This window comes from Phaseolus vulgaris, chromosome 8 (genome assembly GCF_051622355.1).
Source record: "Phaseolus vulgaris cultivar YP4 chromosome 8, ASM5162235v1, whole genome shotgun sequence".
Lineage (NCBI taxonomy): Eukaryota > Viridiplantae > Streptophyta > Magnoliopsida > Fabales > Fabaceae > Phaseolus > Phaseolus vulgaris.
In genome coordinates, this window is record NC_143505.1 from 38,643,878 (window position 1) to 38,655,898 (window position 12,021).

Consider the following 12,021-nt stretch of genomic DNA (forward strand, 5'->3'; position numbering starts at 1 on the left):
GTTAAACTTTCTGCTTCTTTGGCGCACGGGGCGGACCGTGGTGTCCATGCTGAGGTGATGACATAGAATATCCGGGTCGATGCCGGGCATATCTGAGGCAGACCATGCGAAGGCATCCAAGTGGCGTGAAATCACCTCTGCCACCCCTTCCTGCTCTTCTTGGCTCAGCAAACGCCCTAACTTGAACGTTTTGTCGCCAATCTCCCTCTCCACGGCGTTAGCCGCCTGTTGATCCCTGCTATTATCCTGAAGGGGCGCCGCCTCTTCTACGGGCGCCGTACCGTCAGGTCCCTCCTCCATGAGTGTATCTACCTCGGGCGTCGCTCTCACGGGTGTGGCCTCGTCAGGCGTTGTCCCGGGGGGCGTCGCCTCAACCATCGATGTGTCCTCACTCGGCGGATGCTCAAACACCATAAACACGCTTTTCTTCGTTTTCACGCTGTTTTCATAACACTTCCGTGCCTCCTCCTGATCCGACTTGATAACTATCACCTTGCCGATGAGGTCTGACAGCTTCATCTTCATATGGCGCGTGGAGGCTACTGCGTTCAGCCTGTTCAACGCCGGTCTGCCCAACAAAATGTTGTAAGCGGAGTTGGCGTTCACGACCAAGTACCGGATGCTTTCGGTACGCGAGGCTTCTCCATCCGTGAACGTAGTCCTCAACTCCAGGTAGCCTCGGACTTCCACCTGGTTATCCGCGAACCCATACAGGCACCCTGTGTAGGGCCTCAGAAGGTCGGGAGACAACCGTAACTTGTTGAATGTAGACCAGAACATGACGTCTGCTGAACTTCCCTGGTCGACAAGAACTCTGTGCACCTTTCTTCCAGCCGTGACAACCGAAATGACCACGGGGTCATTGTCATGTGGCACCACGTCTCAAAGATCCCCTCTCGTGAATACGAGGTCAGATTCCCACGGCTCACCCGAGATCCTTTCTTCGATCGAGTTGACCCCCCTCGCGTATTTCTTTCGCTGGGAGGCGTGGGTCCTCCGCCGGAAAAACCCCCAGCAATGGTGTGAACCTCACCGAGAACGGGCATCTCGTGAGCCGTGATCTGCACTACCGGCTCGGCTTCAATCCACTTCGAGAAGTATTTGATGGCCACTATCAAATACTTAATCTGTCTTATTGCCAACGGGAATGGTCCCAGAATGTCGATTCCCCACCTATGGAAGGGCCACGAACTATAGATGGACCTCAACTCTTCTGGTGGCTCCTTGTGCCAGTCGGCGTGCTGTTGGCACTGCTTGCACCGTTGGGCGTACCTCACGTAATCTTCTCTTACTGTCAGCCAGTAATACCCTGCGCGTACAACCTTCGACGCTAAAGACCTACCACCAACATGGCTCCCACAAATTCCCTCGTGGAGCTGAGCCATTATCCTCGTACACTGATCTCTGCTCACACACGTCAAGATCGGGTGTGTGAACCCATGCCTGAATAGTGCTCCGTCAACGAGGGTGTACCTTGCAGAGTTTCTCTTTACCTTCTTGCCCTCCTCGGGCTCTACTGGGAGTACCCATTGGCAAGGTAGCGCCTATAGGGCGTCATCCACGTGTCCCCCTCCTCCAGCACGCATACCTGCATAGGATCCTGCCCTCCAAATGAGACTGGATAAACACTTACATTGGGCGTCTTCAGCGTGTCCTGAGTCAACGACCGATGACTCCTCGCCCTTCCCCTAAACGCCCTAATCTGAAAAACGCTTACCATTTTATCTGAAACAAACGTTCGTGGTGTTTTGAGGGTTTCCTGTATTACCGTCCTCTGTCTTCCCCCCTTACCCGAGCTGGCCAGCTTGGCAAGCAGGTCAGCACGGTCATTCTACTCCCTTGGGACGTGTACCAGCTCGAACACCGCGAACGCCCCCTTCAAGACTTGAACATAGCCCAAGTATGTAGCCATTTGTGGATCTTTAGCTTGGTACTCCCCGGTTACTTGACGCATAACTAACTTGGAATCGCTCTTTGCTAGCAAGCTTCGTGCTCCCATCTCCTTGGCCAAGAGCATTCCGCTATTAGGGCCTCGTACTCCGCCTGGTTGTTACTGGATTTGAAGGCGAACCTCAGGGCCTGTTCAATCAACAACCCATTTGGCCCCTCCAAGATCACACCGGCTCCACTTCCCTGCTGATTTGAGGACCCATCAACTGAGAGTACACACTTGAAACTAACCTCCTCTTCTTGTTGTGCACTCCCTAGGGAGAGCTCCACCACGAAATCCGCGTAGACTTAGCCTTTGATGGGGCCTCGGGGCTCATACTAGACATCGAACTCCGATAGCTTCACCGCCCAGTGTACCATCCTCCCCGCCACGTCTGGCTTCTGCAACACTTTTCGGATAGGGAGGTTCGTCATCACTACCACCGTGAAGCTCTGGAAGTAGTGACGGAGCCTCCTGGCCGAGAACACCACGGTCAGTGCTGCCTTCTCTAAGACTTAAGACCTCGCCTCTGGCCCTTGTAACACCTTGCTCATGAAGTATATTGGCTTTTGCGTCTGGTCCTGCTTCTGAACGAGGACTGAGCTGATTGCCCGCTCGATCACAACAAAATACAACCGGAGGGGCACGTCCATCTGTTGCTTGCACAACACGGGGGGAGCGGCCAGGTATTCCTTTAGCTTGAGGAACGCCGCCTCACACTCCTTGGTCCACACAGACTAACTGTTTCTTGTTAAACACTGGAAGTAGGGGTGGCCCTTATCTCCTCCAACGGATACGAATCTGGACAGGGCCGCCATCTGCCTTGTCAGCTGTTGTACTTCTTTCACCGAGGCGAGGCTCCTCATGGCGAGGATCGCCACACACTTGTCTAGGTTCGCCTCTATCCCACGCTCGGTGAGTAGGAACCCCAAGAATTTACCTGCCTCGACCCCAAATACACACTTTTCGGGGTTCAGCTTCAAACGATACTTGGCTATTGTAGCGAATAGCTCTTCCAAATCAACTATTTGTTGTCCCCTCTCCTGCGAGGTCACTACCATGTCATCCACATAGGCCTGCATGTTTCTTCCCGACATGGGCGCAAGGACCTTATCCATCAACCTCTGATAGGTGGCGCCTGCGTTCTTCAGGCAGAACGGCATCACGGTGTAACAGTAGCAGGATGTCTCGGTCATGAACGCCGTTTTGCACTCGTCGCGGGGGTGCATATTGATCTGATTATACCTTGAGAACGCGTCCAGGAAACTGAGCATCCTACAACCCGAGGCGTTGTCCACCAACGCGTCGATGCTTGGCAAAGGGTACGAATCCTTTGCGCACACCTTGTTGAGGTCAGTGAAGTCTACGCACATCCTCCACTTCCCATTGGCCTTCTTCACCAAGACCACATTGGCCAACCACTTAGGATATTGAATCTCTCTGATGTGGCCGGCACTCAACAACTTCCTCATCTCTTCCTGTATGACCAACCGCCTTTCTTCGTTAAACTTTCTTCTTCTCTGGCGCACAGGTCAGACTTTGGGGTCCATGGTGAGGCAGTGGCATAGAAAATTCGGGTCAATACCTAGCATGTCCGAGGCGGACCATGCGAAGGCGTCCAAATGTCTCGATATCACCTCTGCCACTTGGTTTTGTTCCTCTTGGTCTAACGACTCAGCCAACTTAGACGTCTTACCTCCAATTTGCCTCTCCACAACGTTCTCAGCTGGCTCATGTCGCCTCTCCCGAGCGTTCTCTGCACGGCGCATGCCTACACAGTCCTCCTCCATGGGCGCCTCCTCCATGTGTGGGCGCTCCACCACCATGAACACACCCCTCTTTGTTTTGAGGCTATTCTCATAGCACCTTTTGGCTTCTTGTTGATCGGACTTGATCACGATCACCTTCCTACTCAGATCGGGCAGCTTCATCTTCATATGGCGTGTAGACGACACCCCCCCAGCCGATTCAGAGGCGGCCTTCCTAACAAGATGTTTTACTTCGAGTGGGCGTTTACCACTAAGTATCTTATATTTTATGTGCGAGATGTTGAGCCATCTGTAAAGGTCGTCCTCAACTCCAAATAACCACGCACCTCCACTTGATCTCCCGTAAAACCATACAAACACCCCTTGTATGGACTAAGCTGGTCAGGAGACAGCTGCAACTTATTAAACGTAGGCCAGAACATCACATTTGCCGAGCTGCCCTAGTCTACAAGCACTCGGTGTACTTTCCTCCCCGCGGTTACAATCGAAATCACCACCGGGTCGTTATCATGGGTAACGACGTCGCGAAGATCAGCCTTTTGATGTTTCTCACTAGCTGACTTGATCGTCGGAGTGCAAACAGCCGCGAGGGCGCCCCTTTGTTCACTTCTTTCAGGTACTCATAGACGGAGCAAGACGAAGGTGCCCTAGCTCGCAGGGACAAGCCGTGCGCAAAGACGATCCCGGTCAACCGGCGGGAACATTTGGCGCCCACCGTGGGGCCAATATAAAACATCAGTCCCACCACACAAGTTTTCCAGTTCCAGTTCTCAAGACCTAGGCAAGTTAAGAGGGTTTTCAGAAAGCCATGACCACTAGACCTGCACGTACTAGGAGTAAAGATATGACCATGCAACAACTCATGGGCATGATGCAAGGGCTGCAGGAAGCAATGGCAGCGTCGAGAGTGGAGCAAGAGCGTATACAGGCGGATCTTGCAGCTTCTCAGGCGAGAAACGATGAGCTCCACCGAGCCAACGAGGAGTTGCGCCGTGGATGGCGCGACGTAGACAAGCCTGAGGCTGCCTCCCTACCTAGAGAATTCACAACGCCGTTCTCACAAGCAATCTTAGAGGCAACAATCCCCAACACGTTCACAGGGCCCAAGGTAACCTTCACGGGGATGGAGGATCCTGAGGCGTACCTCACTGCCTTCCACACACAGATGATGCTAGTTGGCGGTTCTGATGCCGTGAGATGCAAGCTCTTTATGAGCACTTTGACTGGGATGGCCATGGACTGGTTCATCAGCCTCCCAGAGGGTCACATTACGTCTTTCGCATAGCTCTCACGACTATTCAGAGAGTAGTATTTAGCCAATAGGGCCCCAGCCCCAGTTTCGTATGACCTTTTCGACGTAAAGCAATACCAAGGGGAAACACTGAAGGAGTACATAAGCTGCTTCGGGGCACAGGTTGTGAAGGTGGGTACCACAGACGAGCCCATGGTCGTGTACGCATTTAGGAAGGGTGTGTGTCCTGGATCTTTTAGCAAATCGCTCAACCGCAGCCGCCCCAAAACTTTTGCTGAAGTGAGGCGTCGGGCGGTAGAGCACATTGCCTCGAAGGGCGAGGCATACGAGAAGTGCACAGTTGTTGCACTTGTGCGGCCAAGGGCGCAGATACGCACACAACCTGCTAGGGTCCACGAAGCCACCACAGAGAAAAAGAACTCAGACAGGAAGTGCACTTACGAGACAAGGAGGGCCCAGCCAAGGGGTCGAGCCGAAGGAAGGAGAGAGGAAAATAGACCACTAAGGCACAACTTTGTGGTGGAACTCAAAGACCTCATCGTTGTGCCCAACATAGCTGACAGGTTGAGGCCACCGGTGAAGTGTGACAAAATACTGGGGCCTCCCAAGGAATCATGGTGCAAATTCCACGAGGCGTTTGGGCACCATATTAATAACTACTTGGCGCTGGGCTATCAGTTGGACGAGCTTGTGAAGAATGGTTTCTTGAAAGATTATCTCACTGGGTCCACTACGACCACAGTCTCGACGACGCCAGAGGAAGGTCAAGCGCATGAAGTCCCAACTCACGGAGAAGTGCACACCATCTCTGGCGGCTTTTCTGGAGGAGGGCCCACTGCCTCTCAACGGAAGAAATATGTGAGGTCAGTGAGTACGGTTGCAGAGGAATTTCCAGACGACCCATGGGAGTCATATCTCGTTTTCACAAGGGCTGACCTGCGGGATGTGGTCCCACACGAAAATGACCCAGTGGTCATTTCAGTAGTCACGGCAGGAAGGAAGGTGCATAGGGTTCTCGTCGACCAAAGGAGTTCCGCAGATGTCATGTTTTGGTCAACTTTCAACAAGCTACAGTTGTCCCCCGATCTTTTGGGATCCTATACTGGATGCTTGTATGGGTTTGCAGATAATCCAGTAGAGGTACGAGGCTACTGGGAGCTGAGGACAACGTTCACTGATGGAGCAGCATCACGCACCGAGAACATCCGGTACTTGGTGGTTAACGCCACCTCCGCCTACAACATTTTGTTAGGCAGACCTGCTCTGAACAGATTGAGGGCGCTGTCCTCCACGCGCCACATGAAGATGAAGCTACCAGATCTTAGTGGTAAGGTAATTATGATCAAGTCGGATCAAGAAGAAGCCCGAAAGTGCTATGAAAATAGCCTGAAGACAAAGAGAGGCGTGGTCATGGTGATTGAACGACCACCCGTTTCAGATTCGCAAATGGAGTTAGAACCACTGGAAGAGGCGACGCCCGTGGAGTCCACGCCTGTCGAGGCCACACCTGCGAGGGCGACACCTATAGAAGATGCACGCACAGAAGGAAGATACGGTGACGCCTCGCCAAAGGAAGGAGTATACGGAGAGTCCTCGCCCATGGAAGAAGAGTCAGAGGAGGCGATGCCCGATGCATCCGATAGGGCGACGCCTATAGAAGAGGACCACATGAATGAGTCTCGTGAAAGAAGTTCAACAACTAACGGGGCGAATGGCAGCATTATCGAGATTCGTATCAGCTGGAGGAGAAAAGGGCCACCCTTACTTCCAGTGCCTCAAAAGGAATAGCCGTTTCGCATTGACAGACGAATGTGAAGCAGCGTTTCTCAAGTTGAAGGAGTACTTGGCGAGGCCACCTGTGCTTTGCAAGCCACAAGTAGGCGTCCCCCTCCGCTTGTACTTTGCGGTGACTGAGTGGGCCATCAATTCTATACTTTTCCAGGAACAAGACCAGGTGCAGAAGCCCATCTACTTCGTGAGCAAGGCCTTACAAGGCCCAGAATTGAGGTACCAGTCACTAGAGAAAGCGGCGCTAGCGGTACTATTCTCAGCACGGAGGCTCCGCCACTATTTCCACAGCTTCACAGTGGTAGTAATGACAAACCTCCATATCCAAAAGGTACTTCAGAAGCCAGATGTGGCAGGGAGGATGGTTCGATGGGCGGTCGAGTTGTCAGAGTTCGATATCCAATATGAGCCCAGGGGGTCCATCAAAGGGCAAGTCTATGCCGACTTCGTGGCAGAACTTTCACCAGGAGGAGACCCTGAAGAGGTGGAGTTAGGAGCACAGTGGATGCTCTCAGTGGATGGGTCTTCCAACCAGCAAGGGAGCGGTGCTGGAATTATCTTGGAAGGGCCTAATGGAGTATTGATCGAGCAGGCTTTACGCTTTGCCTTCAAGGCAAGCAACAACCAGGCGGAGTACGAAACGTTGATTTCTGGGATGCTCTTGGCCAAAGAAATGGGCGCTCAGAGCCTATTGGCAAAGAGTGACTCACAATTGGTCACAGGGCAAGTAACGGGAGAATATCAAGCGAAGGATCCACAGATGGCCGCGTACTTAAGGTATGTCGAGATGTTGAAGAGGGCCTTCGCTGCATTTGAGCTAGTGCACGTCCCAGGGAGCAAAATGCCAGAGCTGACCTGCTTGCAAAGCTAGCCAGCTCAGGCAAGGGGGGAAGGCAGATGACTGTAATCCAGGAGACCCTCAAAACGCCGCGAAAGTTTGTTGCAGACAACAGCGTAGATGTCCTTCACGTTAGCACAGCAAGAGGAAATCCACATAACCATCGCTCCCTGAGTCAAGACATGGCGAGGGCACCCTGCATCAGTACTTACGCAGCCTCGCCAGATGGAGAAAGGGGTGTACAGGTATGCACTTTGGAGGAAGGTGACACTTGGATGACCCCTTACAGGCGATACTTTGTTTGGAAGAGCATTGTGTGTCGTTTCGGAGTACCAAGGCGTCTCATTTCAGACAATGGCACCCAGTTTGCAAGCCAACAGTTGGGGAAGCTATGTACAGAAATAGGAATCAAGCAGGTGTTCGCATCAGTCGAACACCCCCAGACAAATGGGCAGGTCGAGTCAGCAAACAGAGTTTTGTTGAGGGGTTTGAAACGCAGACTAGAGAAGGCGAAAGGGGCGTGGGAAGATGAAGTACCAAGGATCGTATGGGCTTACCACACCACGCCTCAATCCTCCACCATGGAGACACCCTTCAGCTTAGTGTATGGATCGGACGCCATGATCCCAGTATTGATCCACGAAAACTCGCCCCGTTTCCTGGGGTTTCGTGGCGGAAGAATCCAACGAAGAAAGGAGGGTGAACCTGGACCTGATAGACGAGGCTAGGGAAGAAGTGAAAATTAAGGCCGAGGCCGTGAAGAGAAGAGTGGAGCGTCAGTACAGCTTCAAAGTGAAGCTGCGACAATTCCAGATTGGTGATCTGGTCATGAGGAAGGCTCACTCCTACGAATTAGAAAACAAGTTGTCTCCCAAGTGGACTGGACCGTTCAGAATAACCAAAGCCAAAGGGAATGGTTCGTATAAGCTAGAGACTTTAGAAGGGAGCCCCATCCCACGTAGCTGGAATGCGGAAAATTTAAAGTTTTATTTCAGTTGATGTTATTCCAGTTGAAGTTTGTAAAGGGGACACTCTTTTTCCCTCCCGGGGGTTTTTTAACGAGGTCACCCAAATAAAGAAAAGAAAAGTTAAAATATTTTTGCTCTAGTTTTTCTCTCATTCGAATGTAAGATCAAAGGTTAAAGAAACAAAGACGAAAACTTGAGGCGCCACCAAGATAAGGCGTCGCCAAGATGAGTCGTCGCCAAGACAAGGCGTCGCCAAGATGAGTCGTCGCCAAGAGGAGTCGTCGCCAAGATGAGTCGTCGCCAAGACAAGGCGTCGCCAAGATGAGTTGTCGCCAAGATGAGTCGTCGCCAAGACAAGGCGTTGCCAAGATGAGTCGTCGCCAAGATGAGTCATCGCCAAGATGAGGCGTCGCCAAGATGAGGCGTCGCCAAGATGAGGTGTCGCCAAGATAAGGTGTTACTAGAACAGGGCGTCGCCACCAAATAATCGAGAAGAAGTCAAGTTCAGAGCAAGATAACAGGTATGTCTAGTATAATTTAAAATCCGAGAGCCTAGTCCTTGATCAGGGGTTAAGGGATTCCTTCGCGACACCCCCTCCTCAAGTATGAACAACTAGCCCCATTACCAGATATCAGTATGAATTAAAATCCGGAAGCCTAGTCCTTGAGCAGGGGCCAAGGGATTCCTTCGGGACGCCCCCTCCTCAGGTATAAACAGCCGGCCCCGGTGTCAGATGTTAGACATAAGTTAAAAACCCGGGCGCTTAGTCCTTGAGTAGGGGTTAAGGGATTCCTTCGGGACGCGCCCTTCTCAGGTATGAATAGCTGACCCCGGTATCAGGCGATAGATGCAAGCTAAAATCTGGGTGCCTAGTCCTTGATCAGGGGTTAAAGGGTTCCTTCGGGACGGCCCCTCCTCAAGTATGAACAGCTAGCCCCAGCGTCTGATGTTTAGAACGTTACACCTTGGTGTTTTCAAATACCCTGAGGACAATACGGTGTTGCGGTAGCAGGCCTCTCCTCAGTCGTGGGCACTAAACGCAAAAAGATAAGGGCTGAGTTACCCTGGTGTTTTAGACACTCCATGGACGATACGATACTATTGTTTAGACCTCCCCATGGGCGTGGGCACCAGAGCGCGACTTTTGTCCCAAAGTATTTAGACACGCTAAGGACACCCAGAGCAGGTCTCTCCTCGAGCGTAGACACCCAACACAGGTAGGATAAGTCCTCCGCGCCTTCGAGCGATGTCGAGGCCACAGAAGAACAGATAAGTCCTCCTCGCCCTTGAGCGATGTCGAGGTCAAAGAAGAAGAGACTCCCCTTTTCATCCTAAATCGATGAGAAGGTCAGTACTGCCTTCAGCTACGAGTGCCTTTGATGTGATTCCACTAGCACACTTACAATGATTCTTGACATTCTTAGGAATCATCTTGAGTTGGATATTAGATAGGCACTTTATCATAGAATTGGATCAAGGTTCTATGAACAAGAACTCACCAAAACTAGTACCAAAACCCAAACTCATATGGAAGTTCCAATTATTGTCAAATTGAACCGATTAAAATGGAAGGGAAAACAAAAGCACCGAACAAAATGGAATAGAACAGAATTGAACCGAACATAAAGACTAAAAATGAAGAAGAAACAACATAGAACAGCAAGGAAGCAAAAGAACCGAACCAAAACTCATAAGAATTGAAACTGCCGAACAGAAATTCAAGAAAAACAAGCTAAGACATGAACAATTAAAAGAAAAGGAAGGAAGGAGAAGAGAAAGCTCATGAAGATGGAGGAATGGTTGGATGATCACGCCACTAGGAGGATGGATACTCCAAGATAAATGTGCAAGCCGCCACTTGAGGTAACCATTGAACCATCAAGATAAGACTAGTGAAGAAGGGACCAAGCTCTCCAATGCTCTCTCAAAAATTGAGTATAGTTTCTCTAATCAAAATTCAAATCTGAAATGTACAAGGGCAGCACCTTAATTTATAGCCTAGAGGTGCTAAAATGCAAGGCAAATTAAATTCAAAATTCCCCCCAAAAGCTAATGAAAGTGGCGCCAACTATGGTCATGAAGAAGGTGTGACCTTCTCTCTCACTTTGGCACCTCCCTAATTACTCCTACACCTATCTACTAACGTACCCCCCCTAATACTCCTAACTAAGGACCTAAAGATGCTTTAACAAAAGAGGTTTCTAATGTTTCCCTCTTAAGCACCTTCACACAAAGAAATTACAAAAAGAGAAAATAAACGTCCATTAGCTCCTAAAGCTTTGAACATGCTTCTTATAAGCCTTTGAGGTGGGCTTTGACCTCCATGGGCGTCCTCCACTTGAGCCTCAACCTCTTCTTGCTCTTGATGATTGGCCTCCATGTCCACTTGAGCTTGATCTCCATCAGCCTTGGGCCCTAGAAAGGTAAGTAGGAAGCAGGTTGAAGATTTCACAAGTTCAGAGGGAAAAGGAAATTCGAAGATTAAGAAGAAAAAGCGCAGAAGCATGAGTCATTAAAGGGTGTGCCTCACGCCTTAAGAAGAAAGAATAAGAGGGAGAGACACGCGTTACCTAAAGAGTAAAAGCGAAACAACCAAGAAATACATTGAAGGCAAGTACCAGTTGGGCCTTTGATATAGAAAAGGAAGCAGAAACAGATAAAAGTGCAAGAGAAGGTGGAAGCGGACAAGAATGTGAAGATAAAAGTTTAAGTAGGCATTAAAGTAAATCAAAAGTTATAATTATGAGTCAAGGTTCATAACGATTACAAGTTAAACAAAAGGTAACTATGTACACATCAGATGTTTTTGTTGAAACAAGAAGAAGGTTATTCCTCGGAGGCCTCTAAAGCCACAAGCTTGCCGTCGACCACTTCATTGAAGGGGCTGCACCTAGAGACGTCGATGTCGGGGTTTGCACAGGCAGCTTGAACAAGGGCCTCTGCGAACCCATCAGCGAAACCGGTGGCAGCCTCCCCTATCAGCTTCTCCTCCGCAACTTTGAAGTTGGCAGCTTGAGCGGTCATCTTTTGGTCCTTGGAGGCCAGGGTAGAGGTCAACTCTTGGACTTTGGCTAGGAGGGAGGCATTCTTAGTGGTTAATTAGGAACACTCATCAGTTTTGTTCGCAAGAGCGACCTCCGTCTTCCCCAGCTTCTGCTCCAGGTCCACACATTAGTCCTCGAGTTTCTTCTGATATGCCTTAGAGGTTTCTGCAACCGCCTCAAGATCAGCGATCTTTGTGCGAAGAGGGACCACTTCATTGAGAAGCCCTGTGATGTGAATGCAATAGCAAGAATACATGATTCTTTGACATTCTTAGGAACAACTTGAGTTGGTCATGAATTGGCACTTTAGTTAGAATTGGATCAAGGTTCTACTTCAAGAACTCACCAAGACTTTGCACCGAACCAAAGCTCACACGGAAGTCCATGTATTGTCAAATTGAATCACAACCACAAGAATTGAAGAAACAACA